Genomic DNA, 9,757 nt, shown 5'->3' on the forward strand with positions numbered 1-9,757 from the left:
GAGAAATTCATTGTCTATAAGCATTGTTTTAAAGTTGTAGATGTAAACTAAACAATATGTTCTACTCACTGGCGCAAATCCGTGGGGGGGGGGGGGTGACGGATACATGTCCCCTCCAATCTTGGAACTGAGGGGGACTTCTCCCCAATAATCCGATTTGAAATGTGTTTTTTGGGAGAAATTATGATTATTTTTGTCCGATTGCTACAAAGGAACGTGAGATAAAATAGATGTCCCCCAGAATAAGCCTCAAATCTGCAGCCTCCCAACGCTGAAAACAACTCTGATCCTCCACAACATTGTTTTTCAACTTCATAAGTATTTTGGACATCGTCAAAAAAAAGTATGGTAACGGTCTTACCCCCCCCCCCTCCCAATGTTGAAGACAGATTTGCGCCGCTGGTTCTACTCACATCTTTGTAAATAGGGCGCAACCAATCCTTTAATTCAGGGATCATTTTTTTGTAAAAGAAAAAGTGCAGAATAATTAAAAGACCCCAAAGGACAAATATAACAAACATCTTCTTCGCCTTTATTCACGCAATCTATAGCTAATCTTGTTGCTATCGGTAATGATGTATTACGTGTGTTTCTCAACGGAAACTCTGCGAACTAAAGGACATCAAGTTTGTAGTTGTTCTTCGTTAGAGGGCAAGGGTAACATAACAATGCAGGATTGTGGGGCAGTGAGTATGCTGTATTTCCAAACTCTTCATCAGTTGCGCTGATTAAAACAAACAAACAGAAAAAAAGAACGTAAAAACTGTTTTGAACTAATAATGCTTCTCTACAGATGAACATTTTGTTTGGAGCAGAAAGTCGCTAAATGTGTAAGTAGGTAAATCGTCATTTAAAAATCACCCAAAAAAGTCTCCAATCGGAAAAAAATATTTTTTGTCGCTATCGTAGGGCGACCATACGTCCCGTTTTGACCGGGACAGTCCCGTTTTAGTGGCGTGTCCCGGCCGTCCCGTCAGTAGATGGAAAAAGTAGTATTCGTCCCGTTCTATGTAAATGAAAGAAGTAAATAACAAACCCAGTATCTTTACTCCTTTTAAAAGTATTAATAATTAATAATAATAAAGAGGCAAAAATTGAACTGAAATTCCCTATATTAAACATACTCTATAGTTCGCAGTACTGCTCGAAAGGCAGCAGAGGTTTTAGCAGTTGGTTGTGTGTTGAACAAATTTCAACGTGTCTTTCCTTTTTCATAAGTACCCGTTCTGTAACAAAGAGAGAGAGGAGGAAATCTGATATCAAGGCACTGATAAGAACAAAGGTAGATCTAAAAGTCTAGGGTTGCAAGAACCTGTCCCGTTTTTAACTGAAAATTTTATGGTCAACCTACGCTATCGTTGAGGTCGAATTCCCCTTATTTAGCGACTTTACCCAAAATTGGCAACATTGACCCCCACCGAACAACCAGGGTTGAATTCAGGGGGTAGCCCGGGGGGAATCTCCCCCCCGAAGAAAATTCATTCCCCCCCGGAGAAACTCCCAAAATTTCAGTCACAAAATGTAGAAATTACTTCACCCAATTATTTGCTTTTCTGTCCGTGTACGTGCAGACGAAATCCGATCTCTCAATATACATATAAATGACGCAGACCCATTCTATATAAATGTTAACATGTAACATCTAAGATAGAATACCAAATAGTGAATAAAACTTGTATTTCTTAACGCTATGACTGAGTTTGGCAGAACATGAAATTGTTAACTGTTGAAGAAAGGTTTGTATTTTAGTAGGTACTATACTCTCGCCCTATATTATATATTAGTAGGTAGCACTAGCACAGGTTGAGATACGAAAGGAAAGATAGGGAAGATCTTTCGATCATTCCATATAATCTCTCATGTCAGCAGACTTCAGTTCTTGAAAATATACAGTTCCTACATTATTTGAAATAGGGCGCCTAAATCCCATTTCTCGCATCGGAAGTAACAGACGTAAATGTGTTTTACGATTGTTAAAGTAAACACATCTTTCTTTAATTAAAAATAATTCAGTTAAAGGGTGAGATTCAGTGGGCGTCATTTAGAGGGATCAGGGAGGAACAGTTATCCCTCCTTGATTAGAGACTTATATAGAATTTATCAATATGATAATAGTATATAAGTGAAAGATTGCTATTGAAGGTGGCCAAGATCCTGCTCAGTGCCGTTCCATGGGGGAGGGGCAAGCGGGGCGACGGCCCCGGGCGCCGAAGTAAGGGGTGAAAAATTCGGGAGGGAAAAAGAAAAAAGAAGGAAAGAAAAACAGAGGAATGAAATACATGTGGACATATATAAAATGAAAGGAAAAAAGTAATGAAAAGTGCTCAAAATCAAGGAAAAGCAGGGTTTACTTTTTAAAATTTTCCCACCTTTGGCGGCTGGTCTGTCGACCTCACTCATATATACGGGGATGCCGTCGTATACTTTCGCGCCAAGCGCTGATTTTCCACGACACGGCACTAATCCTACTGAAGATTTCGTCAACTAAACTATTGATGTATATGCAGTGAAGAAACCAAGGCTAATATGTTTGATTTAGAATCAGAAGTGTGAGAAAGAATGATAACTTTTTATTAAGATATTCCTAAGTATGTTTGTTTTAGGAGAAAAAATATTTCAGTTAATTTAAATCTTTTTAAAAATTTTTACATTAGTAACAAACAGTAATTACTGAATATAGGAAATAATAAAAATAGTTACTGTAAATAGCAGTTAAAATTTAGTCTAAACTATTTTTGCCAGTCTTTATTTAATGTTTTAGATGAAATCAAACGATTGTTTTCTTAAAATTATAATCTCATTGAATATTTATCAGCAATTAGTCTCAATATTAGGTAAGATGTGTATGTGAATGGAATTGTTAAATATGCTGCTTTCTTGAAAAAAATACAGAAAAATAACCCTCCCCCGAGCAGTTGACATTCCCCCCCGGGTGTAAATGTCTGAATTCAACACTGCGAACAACACCCCGTTATCTTTAGCCTAGCCAGCATAATAGTGGGACGTAAAACTTAAAGATTTCATTTCGAACAACACTCCCAGAAACCTATTGTTATATCATTCCCAAAACACCCTTTTGTACAGTTCTCCCTATTCGAAAAAAAAAATTGTAAATAGCAGTGTTCATATATAAATATGGAACTCAATTTCCCTGAATTTTCCAGGTTTTCCAGGTATTAATTTTTCAATTTCCAGGTCTAGTGGAAGAAACTAATAGTACGAGAACACATAAATTTTAAGAATACTATATTTATATATTTGAGAATGGCCACCCTTCTCCCCAATGAACGATTGCAATTAAATATTGAGTCACAAGAAAATAAATAATTAAAATAAATAAAATTTAAGTTGAAAAATATGAAGTTGAGAAACCTACTAAGGGAATTATATAATACTTTTGTTCCATACTTGAATACATTCAAAATATACAAAAATATTGGCTTGGGGAAGAAAAAAGGGCCCGCGAGATTTTAACTGATTCTTATAGTACTCGACAACAGAAATAAATTACTGAAAGAATTTTCAAAATCGGCGCAGGTAAACATGCAGAAAATCGCATTTTCATGTACCGGTTCAAAATGGGGAAGAAAAGACGACCGCGAGATTTTAATTGATTCTTGTAGTACTCGTCGAGAGAAATCGATTAGTGAAGGAATTTTCAAAATCGGCGCAGGCAAACATAGAGAAAATCTCATTTTCATTTTCCGGTTCAAAGTGGAGAAGAAAAAAGGGCCGCAAGATTTTAACTGATTCTTGTAATACTCGACGAGAGAAATCGATTAGTGAAGGAATTTTCAAAATCGGCGCAGGCAAACATGGAGAAAATGGCATTTTCATGTACCCGTTCAAAATGGGGAAGGAAAAAGGTTCCGCGAGATTTTAACTGATTCTTGTAGTACTCGTCGAGAGAAATCGATTAGTGAAGGAATTTTCAAAATCGGCGCAGGCAAACATAGAGAAAATCTCATTTTCATTTTCCGGTTCAAAGTGGGGAAGAAAAAAGGGCCGCAAGATTTTAACTGATTCTTGTAATACTCGACGAGAGAAATCGACTAGTGAAGGAATTGTCAAAATCGGCGCAGGCAAGCATGAAGAAAATGGCATTTTCATGTATCAGTTCAAAATGGGGAAGAAAAAAGGGCCCGCGAGATTTTAACTGTTTCTTGTAGTACTCGACGAGAGAAATCGATTAGTGAAGGAATTTTCAAAATCGGCGCAGGCAAACATGGAGAAAATGGCATTTTCATGTACCGGTTCAAAATGGGGAAGGAAAAAGGTTCCGCGAGTTTGAACCGCTACGATGTATGTTCACGAATGTCCCCGTCTTCTCAAATTTAGTTAATTACTGTGACACTGAAACATGTGACACAGAGTCACATTGTGGATGACTGCAATCGGCAACCACTGCACATATACTCCTCCCGCCCCACAGTTTGATTATTTCGATCCATTCCTCACGTGCTAACGGCATGGTTCAACATCTGCAAGAAAGAGGTAAATGTAACGTTCAATTGGCAATAGCTTTTCACCAAATTAAGCTGCATGAAATCTGATTGCATATTTGACATACTGAGAAAATTCTAGTCCGTGGCCATATGTATCACATATCCCATCAATTCATAAAAATTTTGAACACAAAATTACGGTCGTCCGTGTGACGTACTCCCAAAAGGCCTAATGTGTATCACCCACCTCACATTCAATGAAACCACATCCGTGTAGAATTTAGAAAGGAACTTCTTATGATGTATACAGGATGTCTCAAACGTTCCCTGACATAGGATAACTCTGTTATTATCAGAGTTACAACAAAATGTAAGAGGAAAAACATCTCGAAATATGACGTTTTCAATCTAAAGTGAACACTTTTTAAAAAAAATCGGACGAGATGTTTGTGCTGTATACTCTTTATGCACCCAATTTTAAATGAAAATGCAACGTTGTCATTTACCTGGACCCACAACATAAGTGAATGAAGTTACTGTTTGAAACGGGGGCTGGCCATCGACATGTTAGCGTAAAAGACAGTAACTTCACTCACTTACGTTGTGGGTCCAGGTAAATGGCAATGTTGCATTTTCATTTCACATTGGACGCATAGCGAGTGTACAGCGCAAACGGGTCATCCGATTTTAAAAATTCCTTCACTTTAGAATGAAAACATTATATTTGGAGACGCTTTCCAAAGTAGTATAATTTAGTTTGTTTAAATTTACAATTTAATACAAGTAGATTCGGATTTATATGCGTAGGATTTTGTATGCATCTAACTAATGAATTCTTTATTTTCATGCTTAACTTAGTGACTTGGCTTTGGACTGCAACTGATTATTGTAACCCATTATTGCTTGAGAAGAAACAAGATATCCGAATCTTCATTTGGAGAAATCAAACGTCTATTGGAAAGCTGGGGATTACAATCATTAATTTCTACATTTCAAGGTGCGTAAATTATATATTCTGTGTTTGTTGTTAAATTACTATTACTATTATTGGGTTTAGAATCAATCAAGCACTTCATGATATTTTATGGGGATCAAGATGGGTGCCGGATAGATAAGTATTTGAGCGTCAGGCTCTTATTTCTTTTCAATTTAATATTTAATCAATGATTATTTTTCTCCCTCATTATTCCACCAAATCGTATTCCAAGATCATATATCCATTTTTGATCGATATATCCATATTTTTGATCTCTTTCATATTTCTATATTTTCGATTTTTGATATTGTTTATATTTCGATATTGCTGTATTTTTCGATATTTCGAACAAGTTTCGATAGTTTGTCAATATCGATTATCTATATCTAAATTCGGATATCCCAAAGCCCTATCGAACCCCCTCCGAAATGAAGTTTTTGGCTATGGACCTGATTAGGGATGCGCACGAGACAAGACGAGACAGAATTTTTGTTACGAAATTCGAGACGAGATAGAGCTCTTCCAATAGAAACGGATCCAGTTTTCGAGATGAGACATAACTTTCGCGGCACCTTTTCGAGAGGAGACAATCTCAAATCTTTTCTCTTGCGCATCCCTACACTTGATCATGAGGTATCAAAAAAAAAAAAAAAAAAGTTAATGAGAAATACCGGTAACATGTAAATACAATATAGGTAGCTAAAACATTTTTGTTTTCATTCTTCAGTAATGCATTATTATTAATCTCAGGGGGGCGCGGTGGCTCAGTGGTAGAGTGTTAACCTCCGGTGTTTGGGGTCCCTGGTTCGATCCCAACTCGCGCCGTGTGGACTTTGTAGTGGACAAACACCGTGCTCGTGGGTTTTCTCGGGGTTCTCCCGTTTCCTCCCACTTTCTTCATTCCACCATTTCACTCATTTCTCATTATCTCCGTCTCCTGTAGCCTAACCGGCATAATCGTGGGACGTTAAACTTAAAGATTTCATTTTTTATTAATCTCTGTATTTTATAGTGTATTCTCAAGCTTAAGGTGATGTATAATTAAATTTTGAATTCAGTTAACTTATTTTGTTTCTCAGATTGTTTTTAAAATGTATGTACAAACGTTTATTTTCATTCTTGAGAGTTTAAAGTGACGTATAGTTATTAAACATAGTATTTAATATTGTACTCTTAACGTGGAAGTGATATACAGTTAACTTTTGAATTCAGTTAACATTTTTCTCTCTGAAATTGCTTTAAAAAGTATGTAAAAACGTTTTTATTTTATTTCTTGAGTGCTAAAAGTGATGCAAAGTTATTAAGCTTACTACTTTATATTGTATTCTTAACCCTAAACTGATACACAGTGCGTTTTTGAATAAATTATGTCAAGTTATTTGAGTGACGAACACTGGTAGAAAATCCTGACTACTACTGGAACATTTTGATTTTAAGGTGACGACTACTGGTGCAAGGATTTTAAAATATTGTTTTTCCTCCAACGGCTACTCCTTTTTTAATTCTAACTACATGGTCATTATAGGAAGGATCAGTGAGTCTTTCCAACTATGGTACAGCTCCGACAGATTCACGATGCTCAGAGTAGAGACAAAATAGTATGTTTTCAACCTTAAAGTGAGAACCACTGGCGTTTTTACCCTGCTATGCAAAAGTAAGTGAGTACTCCAATGGAGTTCCAATGCGGTACTTAATTTCTGCGTTTTAGATATATGGAAATACATGTCTCTAAAATGTAAAGAACTGATTTTTTTTTTTTTTTTTTTTTACTGAAAACTGCAACTCGGTAAGCCTTATGGATACCGAGGTATGGGAAAATAAACTATAGGTATGTGGGGCTTGCATACTTGACGCTACAATTCGGAAATTGAATTAAAATATGACTAACGGCTATCAAGATGTTGTCAAATAAAGGGAGGACCAACACAGTTAAGGGGTTTTCGTGTTAGATGCTAAAATTTCCGAAATCGGTCATGGAAAGTTAATAAACACCAGTAGCAATTTCATCTTAAAGTAATTAGATATCTTCATGGGGTGTTAGAACATCATGGAGTCTACCAAAATTAAATTTTAAAAGCTTTTGAAAATATAATCTGACATTTGTAAACAGTATTTGAAATATGTATTTACCCAAAACTTCCAGCTAGTACATCTAACATCTGGAGAAACACTGTGAAATAAAAGCTTGAAATTTCGGAAACAATTATTGGTCGCAACAAAATTAAATAAGATGGTACTTCTATGGGTTAAATCAGTACCTCAGTACAATTTCGATCGAAAGATTAGTTCAGTCCTAGGTTTTCTTCAGGCAATTCCAAGGGTTCATCGAGCTGTGCAAAAGAATGAAAATTCGCTGTCAATATCTAAGATAGTAAATAAGATATAAGGAATTATATATTTTATGACGTGAAAATAGAGATCTTTATGGATTTGTACTTTTGGGTCTTTCCTAAAAGAAAAAAATTCAGAAAACTACTGTATATACCTTAATAGACAATTCAGTGGGCGGGGACACAGTAGCTTAGTGGTAGGGTATTTAACTAATCTTTTTTTTTTTTGCAGAAACTATTGGAGTATTCACTTAACCCATAGAAATACGATCATACTTAACTCCCTATTTAATTTTAAAATTAAATAAAAGGAAATATTTCAGTGTAGCGACCCACGATTATGCATTTTAGTCTCAGGGAGATTATGATTAAAGCAAGTGAATGTTGTTGACAGAATTGATGGAATGCAAAGGTGGGAGGAGAGTACCCCGAGAAAACCCACGAATACGATGTCCACTACAAACTGACTTGGCCGTGGATCGAACCAAGAACCCAATACACCAGAGGTAAGCACTCTACCACTAAGCCACTGTGCCCCCGCCCATTTAATTGTCTATTAAGGTATATACGGTTGTTTTCTGAAATTTCTTCTTCTTACAGCAAATACTCAAAAGTACAAATCCATGTGGGTCTCTATTTTTACGACGTCATAAAATACATAATTCCTTATATCTCGCTTGCTATATTAGATATTGACAAAAAATGTTCACTTTATTTCAGAGCCCGATGAACGCTTGGAATTGTCCAAAGAAAATTTAGAGCTGAATTAATCTTTCGATCGAAATTGTACTGACGAGTCTGAGGTTCTCACTTAACCCATATAAGTACCATCTTATTTAACTTTTGTTAGGATCAATAATTGTTTTCTGAAATTTCAAGATCTAATACGCTTTTATTGTATGGTGTCTCTCTAGCTGCTAGATGTACTAGCTGGAACTTTTAGGTAAATACATATTTCTAATACTCTTTACAAATGTCAAAATATATTTTACAAAACTTTTAAAATTTAATCTTGGTAGACCCCATGATGTTCTTAAACTCCATGGAAATACCTAATTATTTTAAGATGAAATTGCTACTGATGCTTATTAACTTTACATGATCGGTTTCGGAAATTTTACCACCTAACACGAAAACCCCATAACTATATGGATCCTCCCTTTATTTGACAATATCTTGATAGTCATATTTTAATTAATTTTCTAAATTGTACTGTCTAATATGCAAGCTCCACGTACCTATGGTGTCGCTTTTTATTTCACCATATTTCGGTAACTGTTAGGCGTACCGACTTGCGGTTTCGGTAAACACACACCTCTAACGTTCTTTAAAACGTTATTAAGACATATTTTAGAATATTTAGAAATGAGAGTTCTGGGAATATCATGGTACCCGAAAACCCCCATCAGGGCGTGTGTGTAGTGTATTTAATTGAAACTACTTTTGAGGTTGTTGTAAGCCCTCGTAATTACGTTTCCGAAACTGCACCATCTAGTACGCAAACTCCACAGTTCTGTAGTGTCGCTCTTTATTTTCCCATATCTCGATATCCATAAGGCTTACCGAGTTGAGGTTTTCGGTAAACAGATGTCAGTTCCTTACATTTTAGAGACATATATTTTCATATATCTAAAAAATACAGACATTAGGTACCCCATGGTAGCCCGAACACCATTGAGGTACCCACTTACTTTTGAATGGTAATACATTTTGAGTTGTTGTTCAGCATCAATAAACACTTCATAGTTTTTCTACGTGCAACCCAAAAGTCCATACCTGACCTAACAGATTTTGTCCATTTAATCTCAAAAATGTTAAGATACTTTGTATTGTTAAGTACAACCAAATTAAGCACACTGAATATAACATTTTAAATATTTTCTGATTTTTGTTGCAGGTATTTCGTGCATCAAACCAGGATTCTGCTTGAAAGACAGTCAAAAGAAGCAGTGTAGGTTGTGGCTAAAAGTACGCCCTTTCTGAAGACAGACTCAGTTGTACTTACA

The sequence above is a fragment of the Thermobia domestica genome, chromosome 3, assembly GCF_964235325.1.
Source record: "Thermobia domestica chromosome 3, izTheDome1.hap1.1, whole genome shotgun sequence".
NCBI classification, from domain to species: Eukaryota; Metazoa; Arthropoda; class Insecta; order Zygentoma; family Lepismatidae; genus Thermobia; species Thermobia domestica.